Raw genomic sequence first — 26,362 nt, forward strand, 5'->3', positions numbered from 1 at the left:
AGCGCCGGCGAAGGTGGAGGGCTGTTCATCGTCCAGGCTAGTGTCAGGGGCCCGTTGGTGTGCCACTGTGTCCCTCATGGTGTTGACAAGGTCTGCCAGCACCCCTGCAATGGTGACCAGGGTGGTGTTGATGGACTTCAAGTCCTCCCTGATCCCCAGGTAGTGTTACTCCTGCAGCGGCTGGGTCTCCTGAAACTTGGCCAGTACCGTGCCCATGGTCTCCTAGGAATGGTGGTAAGCTCCCAAGATGCTGGAGAGTGTCTTGTGGAGTGTCGGTTCCCTGGGCCTGTCCTCCCGCTGTTGCACAGCAGTCCTCCCAGCTTCCCTGTTATCCAGTGCCTCTGTCCCCTGGACCGTGTGCCCACTGCCACTGCCCCAAGGTCCCTGATCGTCCTGTGTTAGTGGGGTGGCCTGGGTTCCCTGTAGTGGTGGACACACTGCTGATTGACGTGTCCTGGGGAAAGAGGGATGGGCGCTCTGGGTGGGTGCTGTGGTGGTGTTTCCTGAGGGGGGAGGTTCAGTGGTGGTTTGTGACAGTGGCAGGAGAACCGACTGTCCCGAAGTCCCTGATGGGCCGGGCTGGTCATCTCGATCCAGGCGTGCGGAGCTGCTGTCGTCACTGTGGGCCTCTTCTGTGGGGGGACTGGATATGTCTGGCACCTCCTGTCCGGTGACGTTGGGTAGGGGTCCTGTTGGGGTGTAAATACATAGTTATTGTATCTGTGTGTGCCATCTTGTGCAATGGGTGAGTGACCCTCTACTCATGTGCTTGCATTATTGCCGTGGCCCGTGTGTGATTGGTGATTTTGGGGCATGAGTGAGTCTCTCTACTGGACATGCTTTGGTGATGGGTGTCCATGGATTGGTGTTACATGCAGGGCTTGGTATTGGGATGTGTGGGTTGTGTTAGTGAGGTATCTGTTGGTTGTTGGGGTGATGGGTGTGAGGGTAATGGTGGCGGTATGTGATGGCATGCAGGTGGGGCGGGGGTATAAAGTAGTAAAGATTTGACTTACCAGAGTCCAGTCCTCCTGCTACTCTTGCGAGGCCCTCAGGATGCATTATTGTCAAGACTTGCTCCTCCCATGTTGTTAGATGTGGGGGAGGAGGTGAGGGTCCACCGCCAGTCCTCTGTACAGCAATCTGGTGTCTGGATACCACGGAACGTACCTTCCCCCGTAGGTCGTTCCACCGCTTCCTGATGTCATCCCGTGTTCTTGGATGCTGTCCCACTGCGTTAACCCATAGCTCATTCCTCCTTGCAATGGAGGTCTGCTGCACCTGTGATCTGAATAGCTGTGGCTTTACCCGGACGACTTCCTCTACCATGACCCTGACTCCTCCTCAGAGAACCTGGGGTGTCTTTGAGGTGCCATGATGTAGTGTGGGTGATGTGTGAGGTGGTGGCGGTTGTGATGTGTGAGGGGATGTGTTGGTGTGTGTTGTTTGAGTGCATGGATGTTGTGTAAGTGATGGTTTTGTGTGTCTGTGGATGCTGGTGTTGTTTTAGGTAGTCTCTCTCTCTGGCCTTCTTTCAAATTTTAGGTTGTTGGGGTTTGTGGGTGATGTGGGTGTGTGCTTTATATTGGATTGGGTGTGTGGGTGTGTGGGTGTGATGTGTGTATGTGTATCAGGTGTGTGTATTTTGAATTGTCCAATGTGGTTGTGTTTTGTAAATGTGTGTGTATTTTGAACGTGGCGGTGTGTACTGCCAATGGTTTACCACGGTTGAATGACCGCTGCGTTGACTCATGGGTCGTGATAGTGTGGGCGTATTCTTGTTAGCGTGACAGTGTAGGTTTTGGTATCGCCAGTTTATCACTGACCTTTGGTGTGGCGGACTTGTGTGGGTGTCTGTATTGTGGCAGATTACGAGATGGTGGTTGTAATACGTGTAGCAGAATTCCGCTGCCGCAGCGATATGTTGGCGGTCTTCTGCACGGCGGAAAGTGGGATTTACCACCAGGGTTGTAATGAGGGCCTATGTCTGTTCTGATTTTATGTCGTTGCAGCCATTAAATTTGTGTTTGTCAATATTGTTTAATTACTCACAGCTGTTTCAGTTTTCACTCTGCCCTAGGGCACAGCTATTTATAATCATTGATTGCTAATTTGTGTCTTCCTATTACTGAAACCTTATCATTTTAATGAATAAATGTACGGCTAATGGCTGTTTGCAATGTTCTGTAAAATATGGCGCTTTAAAAACTTTTCTTACTTCAGTATAAACTCTGCCTGTTGGTCTTATGCTATTATTTGCCATGTCTCTTGTTTTCTTGGTTGGAAGAACAGCTTGTGACTCCTTCCAGATTCATCAGAAACCGGAGAGCAAACATTTGAAACAAATAGTTTCAGAGGAATTATATTTGAACATTTGAAAGTGTAAAAGTTAAAAAAGACTTGAATTTGAAAAAAGTCAAAATTATAATAATAGACATTATGGCATTAAGGGGGCTGGTGGACTTTTAACAAAGGTAACAAGCATTAGCAAAGCCAGTAGGTCTCACTTGCGTGAGACCTATTGGCTTTGTCAATTTGTTTAGCCATGTTGTACAGCAGCACGACTGAAAGTAAAAACAAAAAAGCAATATAATTCAGTCAGCGCTGGCCACGCAAAACAAAACTGCAAAGAATCCAGAACCCGTCCGCCTGCATCATTCTAGACGTCCCACGCTGCGACCACATCTCACCCCACCTCAGAGACCTACACTGGCTACCAGAATCAAAGAGGATCACCTTCAAAACCCTCCTCCACGCACACAAAGCCATCCAGAACACAGGTCCTGCCTACCTCAACGACGGACTCACTTTCCACACCCCCACCCGCAACCTTCGCTCCGCCAACCTCGCCCTCGCCTACGTCCCCCGCTTACGTCGCACCACCGCCGGAGGAAGATCATTCTCTCACCTAGTGACCAAGACCTGGAACTCCCTACCGCTCCACCTCCGCCTGACCCAAGACCTTCTTTCATTCAGGAAACACCTCAAGACTTGGCTGCAGTACAACATGGTAAGAAAAAAATGACAAAGCAGATAGCTTTTGTGTGGATAAGACCTAATGGTTTTGCCAATGCTTATTTAATTGAAGTGCACATGTTTGGGTTTTGTTTATCCTTGTGCAGTTATGATCTGCTCTCCATCTTAAATGTTTGCACTAGCTAAAATGCTCTTTCTTTCACTGAAATATTCTGCTAGTACCTTGTTTTTGCTCATTTGGCCATTTTTGAGAGTTTCCTTTTCTAAAGCACCTGGTTTGGATTCGTAGTCAGCCAATAAGATTTATGCAATAGCTTTTTCTAACATTATTAACATTACCATGTTTAGATTATACACTACCCATAAAATTACCTGACTGTCATGAGAGAGGGTGGGGTCGGCAGAAAACACCAAGAGACGGGAGAAAGGTAACATAGAGGGTGGGTAGGGGAGGTGAAAAAGCACTATGGCAGCAGAGACTGCAACATGATGCTTTTTCTTGCCAGTTCTTGGATAAAACTTGGATGGGTGGGGGCAAGCAACATGGATGGTGGGCAGGGAGGGTGGGAGAAAAGCAACATGCATGGTCAGCAAGAAGGGTGGGACAAAGCAAAGCAGACAGTTTGGAAGGGGAAAGCAACACCACAGTGAAGCAACAATGCAGGGTAGAAGGGGGGAAACAGAGCGGGAGGTAGGGGGTAGAAGGCCTGCAATCACATGCACTGGTATGAAGTAGCTCTGAAAACACAAGCAGTGGAAGGACACTAGGCAAGGAGCAGTTCTTGGGCCATGCTCCAGAAGAGAGACGAACACACGAAGAGGAAGTGAAGCCGGCATTCGCTGATCAACAAGGAGCAAGGAAATGAGAGTAACCGTCAGCCAATGTTAAGAAATGGGTGGGCCCTATTCCCCCTGTAAGTAAACAAAATTGTTCGCACGTGACAGAGGATGCGCTGTCCTAGGCAAGATCTAAAAATTACCTTGAAAAGGTGATACTTTATTTGTGATTAGTGAATTTGTGCTTCTATCATTCAGAGATGCAGAAAAAGGAGGTCAGGTGGGAGATGGGACCTGCTGATAACGAAGGATTTCTGCAACAGTCATATTTGGTTTTCCTCCAAGTATTAGACTGATGAGAAGAAAAGCATATAGACACTTTCCATTAGCTGAAGCCATGAGAGCAGGGGATTCAGAGAAGAGTCTCCCGCCACTTGCAGGCAACAGTCCCAGGACAGGTATTAAAGGTTTATAGAAATGGAGAGCACAAAAACTAACTGCATCATTTGAAAAATGGATAAACAAACTGAATAAAATAAATGACAATTTCGTAGTTTGGATTCATTTTCAGAACAAAACTCTCACACGTTTAGGCCCATATTTATACTCCGTTTGCGCCGGATTAGCGTCGTTTTTTTTAACGCAAATTTGACGCAAAACGAACTCCATATTTATACTCTGGCGTTAGACGCGTCTAGCGCCAAAGTCCATGGAGTTTGCGTCATTTTTTAGCGTGGACACCTACTTTGCGTTAATAATATGCAAGGTAGGCGTTCCCGTCGAAAAAATTGACTCAGAGGCATGTGCGCCGTATTTACACTCCCGGGCAAAAATGACGCCTGGGAGTGGGCGGGTCAAAAAAAATGACGTCCAGCCGCTTTTGCGTCGTTTTTTAGCGCCTGGTCAGGGCAGACGTTAAGGGACCTGTGGGCTCGGTAGGAGCCCAGAGGTGCCCTCCCATGCCCCCAGGGATCCCCCCTGTCACCCTTGCCCACCCCAGGAGGACGCCTAAGGATGGAGGGGCCCATCCCAGGGAACATAAGGTAAGTTAAGGTAAGTAATTTATAATTTTTTTGTGGCATAGGGGGGCCTGATTTGTGCCCCCCTACATGCCACTATGCCCAATGACCATGCCCAGGGGACATAAGTCCCCTGGGCATGGCCATTGGGCAAGGGGGCATGACTCCTGTCTTTGCTAAGACAGGAGTCATTTCAATGGGGGTTGGGAGTAAAAAAAAATGGCGCAAATCGGGTTGAGGCGAAAATTTTGCCTCAGCCTGACTTGCCCCATTTTTTGGCGCCCAAGCTCCATATTCCCCTACGCCGGCGCTGCCTGGTGTACGTCATTTTATTTTACGCACACCAGGCAGCTCCGCCGGCTAACGCCGGCTAACGTCATTGAATAAATACGGCGCCCGCATGGCGCTTCAGAATGGCGTTAGAATTTTCGAAAAGTATAAATATGGCCCTAAGTTTCATAATTCAAACTTTGAATCTTGATTTGTCCTTGGAACATTTGGAAGTATGTGTCTGGAACAAGTGGCCATAGGCTGAATTTAGCTGTCATTCTTCAGCAACCAGAAGAAAAAAAACATCACAGATGTAACAAACCAGCCATTATTAATAGGTCCCAGAAATGCAGTGTTGTGCAAGTCCAGAAGACTTTGGTGGTCATTTACCCATCTTCATTTTTTGACACACTGCACTGCCACATATGCAGGTTCACATATCTCTAAGCATATCAGTATTGGCAACAGTCATTAGAGTCAAGTGAACAGTAGCACAGGATGTTGACATGAATACCCAAAGATGAAAAACATCAAGCTCCATGTTATCTTAGTGGAGAGAATCCTTATGTTCTGTCCATTACAATACATTGTTTGCAGTTGCAAATGTTCTGAATTGAAATTTCGGAGTTTGCAGCTGTAAAAATGCTTCTTGGGATGTACTAAACCCATTTTAGGAGTCTTGAACTTTTCCGACTCCTGCAATGGGTTTAGAAGTAAATAGGAATTGCTGTTTAGAAGGGGCGTGTTGGAGGCATCCCTTCTACATAGAGATCCCTATCCATATTTATTAATGGTTTAGGACAAAAAAAGCAGTCGTAATCCTCTGAAAAGTTACAGGCCATCAAGATGGGGTGGTAACTCATTCACAAAAGTGAAACGGTCCCTTCCTCATTGTGAATATAAAACAATGGGGGTGATTCTGACCCCAGCGGTTCCTTACCGCCGGGGCCAGGGTCGGCGGGAGCACCGCCAACAGGCTGGCGGTGCCCCGCAGGGCATTCTGACCGCGGCGGTTCAGCCGCGGTCAGAAGAGGAAAACCGGCGGTCTCCCGCCGGTTTTCCGCTGCCCTGGGAATCCCCCATGGCGGCGCAGCTTGCTGCGCCGCCATGGGGGATTCTGACAGCCCATACCGCCATCCTGTTCCTGCCGGTTCTCCCGCCGGGAACAGGATGGCGGTATGGGTTGTCGTGGGGCCCCCGTAAGAGGGCCCCACTTTGTATTTCAGTGTCTGCATTGCAGACACTGAAATATTCGACGGGTGCCACTGCACCCGTCGCACCTTCCCACTCCGCCGGCTCAATTCTGAGCCGGCGTCCTAGTGGGAAGGGTTTTTGCACTGGGCTGGCGGGCGGCCTTTTGGCGGTCGCCCGCCAGCCCAGTGCAAAAGCCAAAATACCCTCAACGGTCTTGCGACCGCGGAGCAGTATTTTGGAGGGGGGAAGTCTGGCGGGCGGCCTCCGCCGCCCGCCAGACTTAGAATGACCCCCAATGTTTTTTGGAGAGTAAGCCGTAGTCTACACAACCACTGCCCACTCTCAAACAAACTTTTTAAAAACGTTTTCTCTTTAAAGTCCCAGTATCTTTAAGGAATTTGGGCTGCACTTAGAAATAATTTACTTTATTGAAAATCAATCACAGATATGATGGCCTGAAGACCAGTGCAAGCCACTATTCCTGATTTTGGTCTAATGGATTGTGTCACAATTTTCAATCTACCTAATGAATATTAATTAGGTAGGCCACGGATCTTTCATGTCTTAGAACTGAGAACCTAAAGTTTCTGTTGGCTAAAGGTAGAAACTATCACATGACCTGTCTAATTACTGTATTCTCATCAGTTGATTCCCTTGTCACCATACAGAGTACTCCAAATTTCTATTCCATCACCATGTGGTCTCTCTTGCAGTTTTGTCTAATCACCAATTGGCGTACCTCAAGGCTGTATCCTATCACATTACCACTCCAAAAGGCCTAACCCATCTTTATGTGAAATCCCCACAGACCTTACCTAACATCATTCAGAATACACCAAGAGTCTTGCTCATCTTTATTGAAACATTCCATATCATATGCTCATCATTGTACAAGGTAATTCAAAGCTCTTTTCTATCACAAGTCAAAGGACACCTAGCCAGTGTGTGCCTCCTCTGTTTCAATGAGCATCATAGAACAAGTCAAGAAATAGTAACCTGTTCCTTGGCATGTGTTAGAATCGGAATGTCCTTTAGAGGGTGTATAGCGTAGTTCCCCACCCTGTGCGCTCAACTGTGAGTATCTGGTATCCCATTTTCTAGATTTTCTGGGCCCAGCCTCATGTAATCTTAGAGTGTGTCTGGATAGGTGTAGAGTTCCTTTGGCCTTCAACTGATCCTGGCCCTACCCAGAACTACAGGATGCCAGCAAACTACTACCCTGTCACAGGTTTACAAGTGTAGTGCAGTGGTGGCAGCATACCTTCTTTTGTAGGGATCTGATTGCGACCAGGCCTCTTTACATGATTAACATGATCAAGGGCCTACTGGCCCACTCATAGTTATTTCTGCAGCTAACTGTGAATTTAGATTCCTAGTCCTGAGCACCATAGTAAAAGTGTTTGTATGAGAAACATGCTATACACCGTATGACTGAACCAAAGTGACATCAAGCAAGTTCCATTTTGGAAGCCTCTGGACTGTTCATGTGTACACAATGGATGTAATGTTACTTTCCCCGACAATGGAAGTATATTGCTTATATTCCTGAAGCTGAAGGGTGGGAACCCAGACACTGAAGAGGGGCAAGAGGTAACAGGCTCCCCCTTTGAAAAATTGTGATTAGGTCTGTTCTGATAGAAAGGCCTGCTGATTAGTCTTCCTAAAACTCCCATTTTTGTGGATGGCATGGGTGAATGGGTAGGATTGCCTTCCCTGTTGTTGGAGTGTGAAGGGTCTTTTAAAAGGGAATCAACCCTTTGCCTCCTCCTAACACTGTCTGGTGTGGTTGTTGATTCAGCCACAGACAGGTCACAGCTCTTTGTGCCTCTTTCATGGGTACTTCATTCTGGAGACAGACCTGCTGTGAAGAGCATGACACAAAACAATGGCTAAGCCTAGAAGACAGCCTGAGAAGGGCACATGCAAATATAACTGACCCAACCTGGTTTTCAGAGGACAAAAAGAGAATCCATATACTGTCTGCCTTCCCTGTAAAAGAGTGAAGGCCTCATTACGAGTTTGGTGGTCAGTCCCAAAAAGAATGCCATGTTGGCAGTCCCCCAGACCGCCCTACTATGAGTTACACAGGCAGGATTTCTGACTGCTAACCAAACAAGTCAGACCGCCAGCGGTGTGAGTCCTGGAAATAGGTGGATTGAACTCCAACACCGACAGCCCCGCGACTAACCACTGACCGTATTACAAGTGTGAAGGAGTAGTGGCGGGCGGCCATGGTGGTTAGCCAATGGTGGTCTGAAATACGACAGTCTGCGGTCACCAAAGTAATATACAACAGCACATTTGATGGATTTGAAAACAACACAGCTGACACACATTGCCAGACTCAACACACCTGCAAAGCACACTATAAAACGCACCCCTTCACACACCACAGGCTTTTGCATTTCCACAGCAAGACACAGCAGGACAGAGCGACTTTTTCCCCACACTGCACAGATACTAGGCACAATTTTCTTCTTTTCACCATCCCATACAATGCCCTCCACACATTCTTATCCAATCACACCCTTTGGCACATCCACACTTTAGTAAGTCACTGTCATCATAATATATAGTTTTTTTACCGCCATGGCATGTATTAAAAATCCCCGTTTTACTGATGAAGAGTTAAAAGTCATGGTGGATGAAATCATAAGAGTAGAGCCACAGTTGTTCAGAGCCCAAGTCCAGGCACACTACTCTCAGTAGGAAAATGGAAATGTGGGACAGGATCGTTGAGAGAGTGAATGCTGTAGGCGCCTTCCTGCACACAAAGGAGGACATCAGGAAGAGGTGGAACAATCTCAGGAGCAAGGTCCGTTCCCTGGTTTCCAGGCACCAGCTGCAGGACAAAAAGACTGGTGGTGGCACTCCCACTCCCCCATTACAATTCCATCCCTAAGAGGAGAAGGTCTTGGCCATTCTGAGGGCTTGACAGGAATAACTGGGGGAGTGGAATCTGGTAAATCACAACACTAAAAGTTTCACCAAATTGCTATGTCATGTATGCTCACCTTGAGCTACCTTCACTGTCACTCCACTCACCAGCCCAGTGTCCTCTTCTCCAAATGCCCTTTTTTGTCAACTCCCAATTGAAGTGGACTCACCTGGGAGGATAACATTTGTATTGCCTGTGTAGTACAGGAACTGACATGACCACAACTCCCAGCAAGCACTGCTACTGTCACTCCACTCAGCCAGCCCAGTTTCCTTTTCTCCAAATACCATTGTTTGTCAACTCCCAATTTAAGTGTACTCACCTGGGAGGATATCATTTGTACACTGTGTGTAGTACAGGGACTGACATGACTGCTAAGGCCAGAAGGCTTCGGTACTGTTACTCCACTCAGCCAGCCCAATGTCCTCTTCTCCAAACACCCTTGTTTGTTAACTCCCAATTGAAGTAGCCTCACCTAGGCGGATAACATTTGTATAGTCTGTTTAGTACAGGGACTGACATGACTGCAACCCACAGCAAGCACTGTTACTGTCCCTCCACTCAGCCAGCCCAGTTTCCTCTTCTTCAAATACCCTTGTTTGTCAACTCCCAATTGAAGTGGACTCACTTGGGATGATACCATTTATATACTGTGTGTAGTACAGGGACTGACATGACTACAACTCACAGCAAGCCTTGTTACTGTCACTTCACTCAGCCAGCCCAGTTTCCTCTTCTGCCAATTCCAGGAGGCACACTTTCTAGAAAACCAAACACCAACACAGTTCTCTTGTCCAAGGACACCTGTGTCTTAACTCTCAATTGAAGTATGCTCACCTGGGAGGATACCATTTGTACAGTGTGTAGTACAGGGAGTTACATGACTGCAACTCACAGTAGCTCACTTACTGTCACCCCAAACACCAGTCTGGAGTCCTCTTCTCCAAAGACTCTTGTTTGGGAAATCACAAAAGAAGTGTGCTCACCTGGGGGGATAATATTTCTCAAGTGTATGAAGTAGAGGGAGTGACAAGACTGCTAAGGCTAGGAGGCTTTGCATCTCCAACTCAAAACACAAGCCCAGCGTACACCTGTCTAAATACCCCTCACCTGGGAGGATCACATTTGTCTAGTGTTGGAAGCTAGTTGGAGTGACCTGAATGTCAAGCCCAATGGGCCCTATTTTGCTAACTCCAATCACCAGCCCACTGTACACTTGCCCCAATGCATCTGCTAGAGAACTCTCAAAGGAAGTTTACACACCTGGAAGAATCACATCTGTCTAGTGTAGGGAGCTTGGGGAGCGACCTGAAAGCAACTGGCAGGAGGCAGTGTTCAAGTGACTCCAAATAGCAGAACAGTGGTCACTTTTCTAAAAATCCTAGCCTGATCACTACCAAATCATGTTACTCATCTGGGGAGGACCAAGATACAAATCATACTCAATTCAGAGTTGTGACCGCCCACCTAGCTCTATCTTGAACTGCTAAGTCAATATGAAACTATTGAGGACAGGAAGGACAGCTCACGCAGTGTGCAACATAAATGATGAAGAAGGCCTCAAGATGCATCACCAGAATGGTATTGGCTCCAGACACATTCACAATGCAATGACCACATATTGACTCCAAGCACATATACAGTATAACAAAAACCTGAGTCGGCCTGCCAAAGCCACATTCTGCCCAGCCACTGTTTTGCCTAGACAGCTGGCAGGATGTAAATCTCGGCCCATCCCCCCAAGTGAAAATTAACTGCTACATTCAGCAGCAGCTGGACTTAAATCGAATTGGCATGCTTCACAAATGTCAGCTCAATACAACAAATACCATGGGTACCTGTCACAACTGTATCACCTGCAAATCAACTATGTACATCACCTTTGCAAAATGTCACTGTAAACGTTTGGAGGTAGATGCCACAATATCACCATTAACATTGTTTCTTCAGCAGGTCGAGCTGGCACTGGCCACACAGAGACCACAGATGAGACTTCCACTCTCACCATGGATGAAGCCCTCAGTACTGACAACACTCCTGGATATCTGGACGTGAAGGATGGTTCTGGCCCTTCTGAACAACCTGGTCAGACCCCTGCAGTGAGTCTCACTGTGCCCACATCAGAAACTCCACACCCGGTTTTCTCAACATCACAGGAATCCATTTGCCCCCCAACCTGTGTACCTAGGACAGTGGCAACCATCTCTTGCCCTCCAGTCCAGGATCCTGAGTCTCAGCACAACATCTTGGACAATGATGGTCCTGGAGCCAGCAGTAAGGGGCACCCTATGGCAAGGGCACAGGCCCGTGGGGGTATGGTGGGAGGGATGCTGTGAGCCACCGGGGTGAAGCCACTGAGGATGCTCCTGGCCAGGACACCATCAGCTAAGTCTTGGGGGTCTATCAGGATTCCCAAGGCGTGATGGGCCAAGTAGTAACCGAACTAAGGGAGAGCAAGCAGCTGTAAAGGGACATCCACATGGATATGCTTCATTAGTGAGAGGCCTCCAATACCAACCTGGCCTCCCTAACAGGGGTGTTGAGCAACATTAGCAGTACCCTGAGGAGGGATCATCAGCAACACTCTACCCCTTCCTTTGGCACAGCAACACTGAGCCCTTCTTCATTGGTGCCAACCACTGGAAGGGAGGTCCTGTCAGGGGAAGAACCCGCCACAGACACCCCTGCCTCTGTAGCAGCAGCTCCTTCTATGCAACTGGGGGTATCCAGCTAAGAATTCAGGAGGTGCAGATGGCCAGACACAGACCACTGTCAGCAAGTGAACTCTTCCTGAAGGAACTCCTTTGTGTGCCACAAATTCTCTGTTGACTGTCCTTCAACCACCTTCCATTTCCTTTGTGAGGAGTACACTGGGTTTTACAATTACAATGCTGTGGCATCTACTACAAAGATTTCATCCACCATGTCTGAGCCCTTCACTATTCTGTTCCGTCGTGCCCCTTATTTTTATTCTATGCACAAATTCACAATAAATACCACGTATTACAAAAATTCTGTCTGCTTGCTTCTGTTTCAATTATTGCTATGCAGAGATGTTAGACCATGTTAAGCAAATGATGAGGACTGACCTACTGTACTAGACATTAGGAGCCACCTGCAACCGCCGGCGGACGTCACCATGGCTGTAGGCAGTTACAACCGCAGTGGACACAGCCATAGGCTAACGTTGTTGCCAGTCGCTGGATAATGGCTATGACCACTGACGATAATGACTGCGTATATAGTGGACATGACCACCATGATCTGCAAAATCATCCATTTGACTTTTGAGACTGCTAACAGCATTATCTCCACTACCGAGCTGCTATGCATCACCTCCGGGAGCAATAATGCCACATCCAGCAGGTGATAGGGCCCCTGCCTTCTCTCCAGAGGAGTTGGAGAGGCTGGGACCGAGGTTCTACCCCTCTATTAGCAGCTCTGTAGTGTACCAGAGGAGCAGGCAAGTGCCTTATGTGCACCGTTCTCTGTGTAGTTCTTCATCCTTTCTCTCCTCACAGTACAGGATGTGCCCATTTGTGTGTCAGATCGAATACTCATGTGCCTGTAGGTATGATCTCTGTGGCATCAATGGGAGAGTAAATGTGCATGTATTGTTGGCCAGTGCTACATGTTGAACCCATTCACATTGTGGTGTGTGTGTTCATTCTGTTCTCTGATCCACCTTGTGCTGGATGCACTAACTAGATGAGGTGACATTAATGCCATCCACTGATATCTCTTTCATCACAAATGTTGTATATGTGAGTCAGCATGTATGTGCATGACAGCATATGCTGAGTATGCATCTTGTATGTATCAGTTGTGAGTAATGTGAGCTTTATGTATGTTGCCACAGAGATTCCTTCACACATCTGCCCTTGCTTGACTGTTGTTGTTAAGGTAAGTCATAACTCTCTCAGCCCTCCAGATTGTCACACATACCACTTGACAATTTGCTGTTGGCTAAATGATGTATTGTTATGCATGGAGGTGGTGGGAATGTAGTGTCATGTAGGTTCTATCTGGTCAGCCTGCAGATACCAGGGCCTGTCACATGTATCTCCCAGTATGGGTCATAGTCTAGGCTGAGGTGGAGTCACTGTGGCTCTACAGCTGCTGAGGTAGAGTCACTGTGGCACTGTGCCCACTCCCTATACACCAGCAGATCATATCATGTGCCCAATAAAAGGCTCTGTTGTAGTATTCTGAATGACTCATTCCCTTGATCAGATTGGGAATGGGAACAAGGGTGTTTTACTGATTTGTGACAGATGTGCACTGAGCATCATTGTCATTGTGTGTCTCTGATTCCTGACAGGCCCCTTACTCCCACAGCCCTGCTGTCCCCTATATACAGGTCTTATTTGTCCTGTGCAGCCTCACTGAATAAGTGACATTTCCACAGTGCAGACAGTGTGTTGATTCCTGGGAGATGTGACGCAGTAGCTTGTTCACATAGCAGAATCTGGTCAGAGCATGCCTTTTTCTGTTGGATGCCACTTCTGTAGGATGGACACATATGTCTAAAAGTAATATTCTGTGGTACATATACATAACACAGAACCCCACCCCCCAAAGTGACATAAGTCTGCATTTGTTAGGCCACATGTCCACACATGGACAGGATATGCACTCTCTGTACCCACCATGCCAGTCCTTTTATTGCTAGCCATGTGTGATATTTGAGTTTGTACTTTGCCAGTAGCCTGTAGGGACTGTATGCAGAGAATCATTTTCCCAGAATGTGAATGTATTGATCCATTCATACCTAAGAAATCTACCTTGTAGAAGCCATAGATGTGTGAGGTGTCTCATAGTGGCTCACATCTCAGTCAGGTTGCTAAGGGAAGTCCCACAAGATGTCAGTAAGCCTGCCCAGTTATTGTATGTCCTGTGCAGGGAGGTGGGTTGGGCTGCAGATTGGTTAATGTATGTCCGTAGTAATGTCCCTTTACTTATTGGCTGGTATGTGTCACACTTGTGGAGTATTGACAAAATGGGAAACTTCTAACTTGACATAACTGACATGTATGTGACTGAACCATTTGTGACAAAACTAGGGATTATGATCTCTTGATTTGTGCTTAGTATCCATAAAGGTCAACACCCATCAAAAGAAAAGGACATGGAGACCCATCACCAAGAAGGTGAGGACCCTGGGGGTCCACAGCCGACGGAGCGCCCACTGCAGAAAAAGGTGTAGTCTGCATTTGCTGATGAGCCATCTGTGCTATGAGGGAGGGGAGGAGTGGTCACTTACACCTTACAAAGGGCTGTGCCTGTCCTCACACAATGCCGTCTCCGACCCCCTGGTGAGTGTCGGGTGCCTGGACTGGGCAAGGCAGGATTTCACATTCAAAAGAGACGTTACTTTGAATTAGGCCTACTTCAAAGGAGAAATTGGGTATAAGAAGGGCACCCAAAACCACAGACTTTAGAACACTTCTGGAAACAAGAGGAACCTCTGCCTGGAGAAGAGCTGAAGAGCTGAGGAGAAGTGCTGCCCTGCCTGTGTCTGTGCTTTGTGGAGCTATCCTGCAGTTGCTGCTTCTGCCAGAGTAAGAGGGCAAAGAATGGACTTTGTGTGCCTTCCATCTTGTGAAGAAATCTCCAAGGGCTTGATTTAGAGCTTGCCTCCTGTTGTTTGAAGTCTCAGGGACAGCAAAGACTTCTCTCTGCCAGCACCTGGAGTATCTGGAGAGACTCCTGCTTTGAGAAGTGGTGCCCTATCCAGTCCCTGGGCCCTTGAAAGGAAAGCTGGTGGAAATCCAAGGAAATCGACTTCAGACGACTTCAGACCGACGCCGTTGCTGAATCCGGTGACGCCGCCTGTTCCTTTGCTGGAACGCGATGCACATCGTGACCGACTCCGCTCGAAGTGCGTGGATTCAAAGTTTCGCACTGACGCCGCAATCCCCGACTTCACACATCGACTTGTATTCACTCTTCACCAAAGGTACTGTACTTGGGGGTCTACGCGACTCCGTGTCAGGCGCCACTGCTGTCGACTTGTTGGGAACGACTCCGTCACGACGCCGTGTTAACACCTCATCGAAGCATTTTGTGTTTCTAAGCGCTATTTTTGAGTTTAATCTTTAAAAATTCATAACTTGACTTGTGTATGTTAGATTTTTGTCGTTTTGGTCTTGTTTTGTTTAGCTAAATAGTTCCTATTTTTCTAAACTGGTGTTGTGTCATTTTGTAGTGTTTTTATTAAGTTACTGTGTGTGGTGGTACAAATACTTTACACCTAGCACTCTGAAGTTAAGCCTACTGCTCTGCCAAGCTACCAAGGGGGTAAGCAGGGGTTAGCTGAGGGTGATTCTCTTTTACCCTGACTAGAGTGAGGGTCCTTGCTTGAACATGTGGTAACCTGGCTGTCAACCAAAGACCCCATTTCTAACAGACCATGACCCCCCCAATGGCCCACATTCTGGCGGTGGCCTATCTGGAGCTTGATGGGTGTTTGAGGACAGCACAGCAGCCACAAGTAGGTGAGTACAGGGCATTTTCCTGCCAGTCTCATTGCCAAGTGATTGAGTGAGGTTCTGCCTGATCCCCCTGACTAATAGGGTTGAGCCATGTGTCACACAGTAGAGGAGAGATTGTTTGTGTTGACATGTCATGTGTTTTGTACTGATGTGCCTTGCCTATTGGGCCAGGGACCTATGACAAACATGGGAGGAATCCACACACCACTTCCTCTGAAAGGACCAGGTATGGCTGTGTCCAGTTATCAATCATATACTATTTGTTGCTGTAGTGTGTGTATTTACTGGGCAACAGACCACTACTCCTCAGTGTTCCAGGCCAAAGGTAAGTAGGTGATGGATCACTGTCCTCAGCCATGTGTCTGTGTAAATGTGTTTGTTGGCATCTTGCCACCCGGAAGCCTGTTTTTTGCACTGTATGATGTTTGCAGCTGCCTCACTGCAGTCTGTGATGTGAAAGTGTCCAACAGAGATGTGGGGAATGTCAATTGACATGATTTATGTGCCATCACTGTTGTCAACATTCCTTGTGCCTACATGTCATCATGTGCCCCTTTCTCTTTAGAAAATATGTCAGAGCTGCAGTTTCATGCATGGTGTATCTATGTAGATGGAATGATGTCTGTTTCCCCTCACATATATGTGCATGGCAAACTGTGTGTGAAATAGTACATTTACATGGGGTACATTACATGTTGTGCCACATACAGGAGTGTGTCACCATTGTTTTTTGGCTGACGCATTCCTTCCTGAATCATAGCATGTCAATTGGCATGTACAACCTGCAGTAGCAATGAGGGACATGGCTGGTAGGGATAGAGTTTAGAGCCACAGTGTGCATTTCTATGAGCTTGATGTGGCATCAGGTGGACAAATGCACTGCACATGTGTAAAGGTTAAGGTATGTGCCCTGAATGTTGACATGCATCATGGTGTGACTTGCAGTTATGTTTCAGACACATGTGTTTGGTTACTGGCATTCACCACCAGGCAGACATCTGGGTTTGCATGACCATAATGGGGACGGTGATGTAGGTTCACATTGGGCAACATGTTGTGGGCCTTCCACAAGTCCTTGCAACTTCTGTGTCTTTTCAACATGCAAAGGACAAATGACATCTACTGACATAACCAGAGTATCTAACTTTAAAGGGTGCCAGCCATTAGTTGTGATTAGCCTGGGGCTTGCATATTCTTTGTGTCATGTATTTTGGGGACATCTCTCCCTGACATATTGGACATGATGTCTACAGTGGTCATTTCCATGCCACATGTGTGTACCATCTGTACGACATTGATACTACCTCCTTGACACTATTGAGACAAATTTCACTTGGTGAAGTGTAAATTGTTTGTATGTTTCCATTGTGACATGGGTATTTCCACGTCACCTACTCCAGGCTATTGTACTTTTATCATCAACATGGCTGAATTTTGGCGCATCATTTCTTAATGTAGGGTCATTATGTATTTAACAAATAAATGTGTCCATGCCCTTGTGTGGGATATGTGGGAATGAACTTTGCATTGGCCTACAATTGTATGCCAGCGGGTAACTGAGGTCTGCTCCATGGGACAAAGCTTTGTGGGTGATGAGGACTCCTACTTGTTGACTGGTTATTGTGAATACACAGTTTCAGCCATGCAATTTTAGGTCTGTGAGATCGTGATTTTCCTGTGGGAAACTGTTGACAGTTCCTATGGCTTGCATGCATATGGCATGGCACATGTATGGGCCACTTAGGCGGAATGTGTTGCTGGGGCCTACTTGACATCATGATGATGTTTGCTAATCAGAGCATTTGTTCAAGTGTGATCATGGACATGTGATGACCCTATTCCTCTATGCCTTTGTAGCATCAGCAAAGGTATGTGAAGGAGATGGGGCACAGCTGAGTGGGGAAGCATCTGACCATGGGACCTCTGGTCAAGACCCAACTAACACAGAGGGACCCAATGGCCTGGGGAACAAGAGGAGTGTCATGAGGGAGATCGGAACATCCTCATCATCATCATCAGATTCCTCTTCCAGTAAACATTCCCTAGTGGTGGCAGACCCATCGAGGAATCCACCAGTACCATCCTTGTCCTCCACCCCCATTCTAGCACTACCCTCCCTGTTGTCCCCACCCAGTTGGCTGCGCCCGCTCACCCCAGAGGATGGGCATCTCCTTTGCGCAGACACCTCCCCCCAGACCCTGTTACCCCTGCTGCCCTCAATGAGGAGGCTATTCACCTGCTGAGAAGTCTCTATGTGGGTCAGTCAGCAATTGTGAAAGCCATCCAGGGATTGGCGACCCAACTCCAGCAAATCAACGCAACCTGCAGGGCATTCATGGCTCAATGTCTGACCTAGAGCCAGTCACACCCACCTTTCATTGCACCTCCACCTCCTTCTTCCCACTCCAAATCCCCCTCCCCCTACCTACGGAAAGCACACATACTGATACACAGACATCCACTTCAACAGCCAAGAGTAGCACACACAAACACAAGCAGTACAAAACACACTGGCACGCACACAAACAACATCCACCCACAAACACAGCAACAGTCACAACTTTCCTAGACGCCTCCACCACCCCCAGCATCATACACACCACATCTAGCATACCCACAGGCACTACACCAACAGTCACTGACACACCCACCACACCCACCACACCCAACAAACTGACAGACAGCACCCCAGCAGACCTCCAGATACCCACCACAAACACCACATCCGGAGACATCCCAACTACAGCCACACAGACATCCACCACATCCACCATGTAAGCAGTTACCACCCCAACAGCCACACACCCACCCACCACTGCATCCCCCAGCATCTCCACCCTGTTACCCCAAGACACATAAACACCCACACTCACCCATCCAACAGACAGTCACCACACATAAGCATACCACCCATAAGCATGCACCCACGACATCCACACCTACACAGCATACAACCACTCCCTCGACCTCCAAATCCTGACCCCCTTCTGATGACCATCCCTGTGTCTCTAAAAACCATTTTTTGTTAGACCTTGACCTTACAGCTGTTCCCCATATCCCCGTCCCAGACCAAAGAGGCACCCATCCAGCTACCAGGCCGTCCGTTCCACCTCCGAGGCCCCCCTGACCCTCTGCAATCACCCATACATCTCCCCCTAGAAGACCACCCCTCCCTAGCCAAAGCCCAAATCCCCCTCTCCCTAATCTGGCTCCCCCCAGATAATCCCTGAGGTGCCTGCCTGCCCTCTTGATGCCCCTTCCTATGGAGGTTCCCTGGCAGTTAAGGAATCAAGTCTGAGGAAAGTGATGCACATGAACATTTGATCAAGGACTGTGCCAATGTCCCTGGAAATTGTACATTTTCTTGGAAAATAAAATCAAACAGTTGTTTTTTTGGGTACACATTTGTCCTGCAATTCTCTTTCTACCTTAATCTTGTTCCTGATTTGCTTGTGTTGTCTGCCTACAGATGTGTGTGTTTCAGTCTGCTTGCTGCTCCATTTGCTGTTGTTTGCAGTATGTCACATTGTGGACTGTGCTTGTGTCCCCCATTAGGAGGGTATATGTTAAGTGTATGTATGTATGTGTGTGTGTGTGTGTGTGTGTGTTTGTGTGTGTGTGTAAATGCAATGGTGGTATCATGACATTATGTGGTGTTTGGGATGGTGAGTATTTGTTATGGTGACTATTTCATCTTGTGTTGTTCAGTGTGAGCATGTTTGGTGTTAGACTTGTCCCCTGATATGGCTTATGTATTAATCTGATGTGTGTCAAATTGAGTTTTGTTTGTGCAAACATGGAGTGAGTTTAGTTGTGCTAGTTTTGTTTGCATTTGGCTGTATATGTGTCCATTCAGGTGTGTGTCCCTTGCAGCTGGTTCCTGTAGAGGTATGTCCCATGCAGTGGGAGTTGTACATACTTAGTTGCCTTGCCTTGAAATTCCGCATTGTGCAGATGGGCATGGCTGTTTGTCCCTGAGACACATGTTGGGCCATTTCTTGTAAACATGTTGTTTGATGGGCAGTTGCAAGATGATATGTGTCCCAGTGCAGCCTCCTTCTCTGAGTGTTCCTGGTGCCCCTTCCCAATTATGCAAGTATTGTGTTCATAGTGCCCTTTGTCTAATGTTCTCTGTGTATTGTGCATGCCACTGTCCTTCCATTGTGCTCTGATGTGTGAGTCCATTGCAGGGCTGTTTGATGATGGTGTTGTTTGTGTTCCATGCCACTTGGATACATATGTGTGTTGTATGTGATGACAGTCCCTGGCCTGTGAGGAATGCGAGTGTGTGAGTTGTATTTGTATGTGTGATATTTGTATGTTGTTGGTGATGTGTCAGTGAATGTTGTGTAGCCTTCACTGTCCCTGTGCCAGAGATGTGTGGGTGGGTGTTTTTGTGTAGTGTTGTGGTACACTGTGAATGAGAAGCCCAAAGGGGGTGTATTGTGACTGTGAATATGTCCCTCTTAATATATGTTTTGGATTGTGTATGGGATGAAGGATGTACTTGGGGTCCATGGTATGCCCCCCATATGATGTGGATGATGGCGGTACAATCTGTTTTTGGGGTTAAGATACAGGTAGGTGTGTGTGTACTTATGGTCAGTGGCATCCATGGTGGCATTGGTTTTGTGAAACTTCGAGGATCATCAGCATCGGCAGTATATGTGCAATGGGCTCCATGGTGGCAGCAGACAAGTGAGGCTGCCTGCAGGTGAGTGTCTCCCTTTATACTGCCCGTTTCTGCCTTCTGAGATGTGGTGGTTGGACCGCTACACTCACATTAACCTTGGAAACACAGGCTTTGATGGCTTGCTGGTGCAGCCTCGTGACGGTGGCGGTCTGTGCAGTACAACAGCAGTCTTTGCTCCACAGGCCTGCTTGACTCATAACACGGCAGTCCAAATCCCAACCTGACGGAGTTCGGACCTCCACCGCCGGCATGGCAGTCGTGGGACCACCAAACTCGTAATGAGGTCCTGAGAGCTGTTGATCCAATTTGTTGTTCCATTTTCAAGATCTCCCTAACCACGTACAGGATGCTGCACAGAGTACCCAGAGGACTACTGAGCAACCAAGATCTGCCAGACAGCCAGTTTCTCATAGGTGAAGTGGCATCCAGTCTTGAGGAACAAATTGCCTGTCTTATGCTGGAGACTAAGGCGTCCTGCTTAAGCCACAGGCAAGAAGCTAGCCAACTCTGCAGGAAGAGCTAACTGTTGGTGTGGACAGAGGCAGTCGACCCTGTGTTTCATCGACCAGAAACTCACGTCCCCTGTGACTGGTTTGTTTGGTATAGGAGCCATTGCCTGAACTCCTTGGAAGAACCACAGCACTTCAGAAACTTGCCAGAACAGTCTCCACTGTTGTGCCAGTTGTGACACATGACGAGAGTGCCTCAGTCGATCTGCCTGACTGAAGGTGGGATTGATGTTGCCCTATGGCACATTCTGTGTGCACTTGATTGATATGCACAGTGGCAGCGCTATATACTATGTGTCCAAGCGGTCCCTGCCACCCCAGAAGCAGGAGCTGGCAGCTGTGATGCTGACCCCATGGAACCTCTCCACCATCCTAAGTGGCTAGCCTGGCACTGAATCAATTTGTGCCTAATGAAGTACGGCTCTCCAAAGTAGAATGCTGCTGCCCCAAAGCCTACCTTCCTGGTTGCTGTGGCATTAGAGACCTATGCACCCATTCCGAATTCAGTGCTGTTTCCCAAAGCACCTCAAAGCTGTTGAGTCACTGCCAGAGCCCAGCACTGGAGAAGAGGACTGTGAAATCACTGCTTCCCAGGGGTGTCCGAGTGCAACTGCCATTGTAAGTCATCAGAGTTTCAGAATGTTGACTGTTAGAAGAGTTCTGGTGTTGTGCATGAGGGCCAAAGGGGGTGATCCTTTCGTGAAATGGTGAACTTGTACTTGTGCTTTATCATGGGCTGAAGCAGAAGGTGGGTGACATAGAGTTGTGCTTATTACAGTTTCTGAGTTCAATGAAGTTGTCACAGTCTGATACTGATTTGGTAGTGTTTACTATAAGGTGTATTGATTTAAGGAAGATCCAGTTCTTTACTCTCTTCCTGCATCCCAGGTATTGGTGGAATTTTATTATCTTCAATAGCAGTTCCTTAGGTTGGATGTCTGAACCAACAAGAATGTACCATCAATTTCCTAAAGTGTGGAACAGGTAATAAAGGTGTCAAGCAGAGTGCATTGAAGGAGAACCATCTTGCTGTGGATAACAGGTAGAGTGCTAGAATGACTGGAGTGATGTGGTTGCTTGGGGATAGGTGCAGTAGTTTTCTGACTGCCACACTCTAAATTATCTATAGTTAAAGTCTGTTTGAATAATCCTGGTGCAACAGTACCAGGAAAAGGATGGCTAAACTTTCTGAGGGAAACTTAGAATAAAGAACAGTTGGCACAGGGCTAGCAGGATGAAGTAGGAACTTCTGGTAACTTGCTAAACGTGTGGCTCAAGGCCATTGTCTACTGTCATTCCAAGGTTCCTTACTTATCTTCGATGCTGAGCCAAGTTCCTGAGGCCAAGTCGTGGGTTGATAAGTGCCCCAGTTAAGTTTTAAAAAGTTTATCAGTATCTGTTGGTCAAAGAGTCAGAGCTAATTTTCTACGCAAGAGGAGATCAGGTGTCAGGTGTTTAGGGGTGGTAGCCTGAAACTGGTCTTTCAACCCAGGGTCTATACCCTTAGTCTGAACAGGGAACAGGGGTGAGTCCTCCCTCACCCTGCCCTGCCATCTGGACTCCTGTAGCCTCTTCTGGGGAGTACTTCCAGACAACTGAACTGTCAAACTGTCAAGGTGCACTTGGCAGCTGCCCGCACCCAGTTCTCCTGCCATCAGGGGTAACTCATTCCCCAGAATGTAGTCTATTGGCATCTGGGGAATAACTATAACGCTCCTCTGGGTCTCCTCCCCACCCGACTCCAAAGGGGTACGAGGGCCATAGGGGGAGATAAATCCTGTTCAAGGGCTGGGGTCACCCTACCCACCTGACAGTGTACTGCTCTGGGGAAACTAGCTTTTCCACTATCATGGTGTGGCTAACCCCAGTGTCCCACAGAGCAGTGACTGAGATCCTATTTACTTCCACCTGGTGGAAGTGATGACTCTTACCCCCAGGGATCACCAGCTCACACTGTGAGTCTATTTGCCAAATGAGGGAGATTAGGGCATGTTCTATTGCCTGCCCCTGGGGACTACCTCACCCTAAGGCCACATGAGCCACTCCTGTAGTTTTCCCACTAGTGGGTGATATCTATGAAAAGACAAAGTCCCCATGTGTGTGTCCTAGCTGGGAACAATCAAAGCAGCAGAGTTGGAAATGGGGCGGACAGGGCTACTGCCCACCAGAACCTCCCTCCTGCTTCTACGAAGGGATTTGAATACCCTTTCCGTCCCCCTTAACCTGAGACTTGTCTGGGACTCCCTGGACCTCCCCCTCACTCTGTTGAGGGGAACCTGAACCACTCTTCTTAGGGTCATGCCCAGGTACCTTTTGCTGACCCAGACGTCTGCCTCCTCAGCATGTGTTCTGGGGTCAGTCAGCTTGCTGTTAACCAGGCGTTGGTGCAGCTCTGAAAAACAAGTATCTACCATGTGTCCCTTTAAAATTAAATTGTACATTCCAGTATAATCCTCATCCTTGCTACCCCTCACCCAGAACCTCACCAACTAGCTTCTTTTGGCAGACTCCTTTGAGCTGGACCACAGTGTAGCTCTCCAGATTGGCCAACTCAAACTCCATCCTGTCAGGTGAGGCCAAAGATACCACTGAAAAAATGAGAGCAAGGAAAATTTTGAAAAATCAAAAAACATCAATTAGGTCTAGATGTGGAGTAGTAGTGTACACCAAGTCACTTTCTGGCACTGCACAAACATAAGTCCTATGTTCACAGCAATGTTAGAAATAAGGTTTGTAGTTGACAGAGATATGCACTCTGTCCAAGCAGGAACCACAATCCTAGTCAGAGTAAGTCAGATACACACCATAAATTAACCTATCCTCATCCTCTGGCAGCTTGGTACAGAGCAGCTAGGTTTAACTTAAGAAGCAACCTGTAAAGTATTTGTGCAACACTCCAAACAGTAACACAGTGAAAACACCACAAAAAGACTCCACACCAGTTTAGAACAATAGCTTATATTTATATAAACAAAACAAGACCAAAACACTAAAAAATCGAATAATTGGAAGTCAAGATATGAATTGTTAAAGAATATAAACTTAAATGTAGTGCTTAGAAGCATAAAGCTCCAAATGGGGCTATCTGATCATTATAGACTGAGTCAAATTTGAAAAGTCGAACGGACTGCGATGGCGCGCCTGTGAGATACAGGGACCACCTTTGGTCCACTGAAACAGTACCTTGGATCGGAGATGCCTCAAAGTCAAGAACAAGATGCGAGGAGCATGTGATGCGACGCATTGGCATCGATCCTAAAGGTGTTGGCGATGCATCGGCTCTAATCCACACAAAGTTTGAGATGCATCTGGAATGGAGGTGATGCATCACACATTTGGCAATACAATGCTCCTAATCCTCACAGCAGCAGCGATGCACCAGCATCGACGGAGAGAGGAAGTCCTCAATGGTCTTAGTAGCAGCGATGCATTGGCATTGATGGAGCTGTGCAGTTCCAATCAGCGCAACTGCATCAATGTACATGTTCTGGCACTTGCAGCATTTTATACCCACTTCTAAGGGCCCAGGAATGGATTTGTATTTGTATTTGTATTTTTGTATTTGTAAAGCGCATTCCGGCCTTAGCATCGAAGCGCTGGCAAAAAGGGAATGACTGTCAGGAGACCGGCAGAAGTAGGAAGACAAAGCCTTATCTAGGAAATAACCAGGTTTTTACCATCCTCCTAAAACCCATAAAATTCAGCTTTTTCCTTATGTCAAGAAGAAGCGCGTTCCAATGTTTAGCTGCCGCCACCGTAAATGCCGTATCTCCCCCTCTAGCCCTGTGAGTGCGGCAAACTTGAATCAGATAGGCTTCTTTAGATCTGAGTTGGCTAGTTGGCCTATACCAGAAAAGCCTTGAAGCAAGATAAACAGCTCCGCCTCCATGAACCGACTTGAATGTTAAACATAGAGTTTTAAAAATAATCCGCTTCGCAATCTGAAGCCAGTGCAATGATTTCAGGCTATTGCTGCAGAGGCTGAGCGAGGACGATCTAGGATCAAACGAGCCGCATTATTTTGGATCAATTGGAGCTTGCTTAATGACATTTTATCCAAATCGAGCAACAAAGTGTTACAGTAATCAAGTCTGGACATAACTAAAGCTAGAATGACCGCCACTCTCTCCTCCACCTGCAGATACGGATTTTTTTTTTAAAATGTTTTTTAAATCCAATAACTTGTTTTGACCATGGCATTCACTTGAGGTTTGAACCTAAGACAGTTATCAAAAATGACTCCCAAATTTCTGGTGGCAGTAATAGGAGAGGGAAGCTCCCCACATTGCGAAGGCCACCATTGAGAGTTCCACAGCTCATTGCCAGAGCCAAACAACAGGGGTTCTGTTTTGTTACTGTTGAGTTTTAGCCAATTCTGACCCATCCAACAGTTAATCTCTTGCATACAGTTGGTAAATCGATCTGATGTTTCCTCCCAGTTTTGTCTGCAAACAGGAATGATCAATTGGGTATCATCATCATAAGAAGTAGGCATAAAACCGTACAAGTGGATAAGTTTAGCCAAAGGGCAACATAAAGGTTAAACAGGTTAGGCCGAGACTGCAAAAAGTTCAGGTAGGGGCCCGGTGGTGGATAGATCAAAAGTCCCTCCAATAAAACACTATTTTTTTGACAAATCTTAAAATACATTCCCTCGCACATCTTAGATAAGGGGTTGGCGGCCTCCCATTGGCAAATAAAATGAGACCTACAGATGATTGCCAGCCCACCACCTCTGCCCGTCATTCTATCCAATCTGTAAAAAGAATATCCTGGTGGCGTCGTTACAATGAAATCCGGGATCGAGTCAGCCTTAGCCCAGGATTCCGTAACAAAAAGGCAATCTAACTGACAGTGGTCAATCAAATCCTCAATTTCCACCTTGTGTTTGGATAGTGAGCGAGCATTAATAAGAGCACAGACTAAAGGATCGCTAAATGTATTCATTTTTGTTTTCATCCTATGGTTTCCTCTGTGTAGAGGCCCGCGAACAGCTGAGGTCAGAGGTAACCAACCTCAACTTTCACACACCCACTCTTTCCAATTGTTTAAAGCTGTTGGCAACAGGTGTTTATATAACTTGCCTTCTGTAAAAGAGTGAAGGGTGTGGGATGAGTACAGCAGGTGCTTAGGCGTATCGAAAAGCGGAGCAGGCTCCCCGGCCCTGGTCGGACACGGACGGCGCGCCCACTGCGCGCGACCGCTGCGCAGCCACGTCTGGTAAAAAATAGGCGTGCCGGGGTTTTTGGCCCACCCCACATGACCAGGCAGCAACTAGACTGCAGTCCTGGTACGTGGTTGTAGCGGAACCGTAATGGACGGAGGGCTCTAGCAGACCCAAACCTCCGTTAGAAAGAAACATCGCGAAGAGGCAGAAAAGCCGATGAGTGGGGAATTAAATGCTTAACACAATTAAAGTATGTATTCCTAAAAACATTATCTTAAAACAAATACTAAAAAACAGTGTCTAAAAACAGCCACCAATTAAGAAG

Source organism: Pleurodeles waltl, chromosome 1_1 (genome assembly GCF_031143425.1).
Source record: "Pleurodeles waltl isolate 20211129_DDA chromosome 1_1, aPleWal1.hap1.20221129, whole genome shotgun sequence".
Lineage (NCBI taxonomy): Eukaryota > Metazoa > Chordata > Amphibia > Caudata > Salamandridae > Pleurodeles > Pleurodeles waltl.